This window comes from Kryptolebias marmoratus, linkage group LG14 (genome assembly GCF_001649575.2).
Source record: "Kryptolebias marmoratus isolate JLee-2015 linkage group LG14, ASM164957v2, whole genome shotgun sequence".
Classification (NCBI taxonomy): domain Eukaryota; kingdom Metazoa; phylum Chordata; class Actinopteri; order Cyprinodontiformes; family Rivulidae; genus Kryptolebias; species Kryptolebias marmoratus.
In genome coordinates, this window is record NC_051443.1 from 11,448,584 (window position 1) to 11,451,338 (window position 2,755).

Sequence of the window (2,755 nt, forward strand, 5' to 3'; positions counted from 1 at the left end):
GGGGGGGTGGGGGTTGGGGGGGTGGTGGGTCTTAAAATTTCCCGATTAGTCTTCTAGCAGTCGTCCACGTCCCACCTATAAATCATGCAGAAGTGATAACACTGAACGTTCTGTACTGTAGCCTGCGAGGTGAGCGTTTTCCGTACAGAGAACAAGATCACGTTTTTGTTTTTTTGTTGGTGTTTTTCGCCTGCAGAGGAGGAAGCCACGCCGTTGAGAATTCAGTGGCAGTCATAGGATGCAGGAAGCACTTTTGCACAAGTTTCTGTAATTTTCTGCTGCTTTTTCCTTTCTTTTTTTTTTTATTTTCTGTCCTCTCAGTAGGGATCAGAGAAGTGGCGAAGAAGGGGGGGCGCTGCGGCGATCCGTGCGCCCCGTACGGATCGCCGCAGCTCGTCAGGGACGAACGAACGCTTCATCAGATTTTATGTTGGGTTTTTTTTGTTCTTAAATGTCCGTGTTGTTGAACAATTGTTTGAATGTGTCTGACCCCCTTCATTTTTATATACGAAGACGTGAACATATTTATCAATGCATTTAAGTGGTTTAAGTTTTTGTTCTAATGGACTTTTTTTTTTAATTAATCTCTATTGCTGGATGATTAAACATATGTATATTCTTTTTTTTTTTCTTTTTACTGTTTTTAAGTTCGTGTCACAGTTTTGTTTCCCCTCAATCACAATTACTCTGATACTTGATTGTCTTTCTAGAAAACTAGTCGGATTTTACCATTTAGATATTTTGCTATGACAGTCAAAATCTAGAAATATATCATTTTCATTGTAACGTTTTAAAACGACAAGTTGATTATGACTTTTTGTTTATATAGTTGTTTTTTTTCCCTCTGTTTGGATTAATGAACATGATTTGAATTTGATAAGTGAGTGAAATGCCTTTTGCCTCAGTTCATTTCATAAATGCCAATCAGTCTGTTTGAAATGAGTAGTAGCAGTTCCATGCAGTGTGCCGACGGCGTCTGTTGGCAGGTGAATACAGCTGACATCTATGTTTTTTTTATTGCCCACACATTCCTTTTTGAAGGTTGACCTTTTACCCGATATTTCCGACTTCAAACCACACTCGCAAGCTTGACTTTTTCAGGTACTGTAACTGTTGACAGAGAAACCAAACGCGCAGCAGATTCACGTTTCGATAAAGTTAAAGCTCTTAGATGCGTCTCATTCCATTTCCTTTCCACAGTCTTAAAGTTTTCAGTGGTGTCTGCCTTATTCTCTGTACAGTTGATCTTTTTTTTATGTTCAAATTTTGACTTCAATGCTGGACTGAATTATTGGCTAACTTTTTTGCGATTTTAAAACGTTGAAGTCCACATTTTATGTTTTCAGTGCTCCTTTAATAGCACTGTTAGTTAAAAGTTAAGTGGTTCTTTTGGCATTCAAGGAAATAAAAAGATCCTTCACTGTACGTCGCCAGTCTTAATGACATCAGCAACTATTATTATCTTTATTGATGACAAATAGAATAATTAAAGCAAACTTCAAGTACAAGAGAATTGGTTTTTAATCTTGGTATTTAAGAATGTTTCACATTCCTAATAAAAGACCTAAAGTTTGATTTTTGTTTTAATTTAAAGTGTCTGTATTTGAAGTATGGCTCTTCAGTTTTCAGCTCTCTGCAGCTTTAAGAATCCAGACTAATTTCTGCGCGTGATTTAGATTTTTAGAGGTGTGTTCCTTCCCAAAATTGCTAAGAGTGACAATAACTGCGACCATGTTTCCATATACTGTATGACAAGCTCGACCTAAAGTATTTAGTTGATTATTTTTTGACCTTTGCGTCTCAGTTTTAACCAGATGTGGAAGAAACGTTAAAGCCGCGTCGTAAAAACCTAACATTTTGTTTTTAGCTTTAGAGGCCAACTGCAAAGGGGTGCTGACAGAAACGTGTCATGCTCTACGTGATGGGTTTTCTTGGAAAGATGAATGTGTGCAAAAATGAAACCATTTTGCCAGTTTTTCACAAAAACAACAACAAAAAAAGTGTCCTAGAAGACTGCTCGGTTCAGTGTCTGATCGAGCAGCTTCAAAATATTCTGTTTTTGTTCGGTGTGAGAGCGGACCCTGAAGGATTGATCATTGAATGGAAAATGTGGAGTCATTTGTATACACAAATAATAAACTGCTAATAAATTCCTTGCTGGTCTTTTAAAGCTTCATTATAAAGTTGTATTTTAACTACTCTGAAGCAAAAGGTTCAGTCTGAAAGATTACAATAAAAAACAACTTTATATATCTTTCTTGAGGAGTCCAATAATGTTATATTTACACATTTATTCAGATAAGATTAAAACATTTATTATAACATATTGTGACCACACATAATAGACAACGTAGAGGAAAGAAATACAAAAGATCACACCCAAAATAGTATTTTAGCACCAGCACAGTATTTATTTTTAACCACGCACAAGACAAGTTTAAAATATAAAGTCTGGCTCTTTCAAAGCCAAATGTAGAGCGTTAGGACTGGAGTATAACTTCAATATTGTAGTCTACATTCATCTTTAAAAATTTAAAACACTTCATAACTATGTTTAGAACAAATTAATTTTAGTTTTTGTTGTTATTGTTTTGTTTTTTGAAGCACATATTTAAAATCATTGCAGCTTTTCCAACATCTTGAGTTCGATTCGATGTAGTTAAAACATTTCTGCTCAATTTTGTCGCTTTAAAAAAGAACGGAAACATATTTACAACTTCCGGGTTATGCTGCGTTCACGTACTATCAGCAGAAT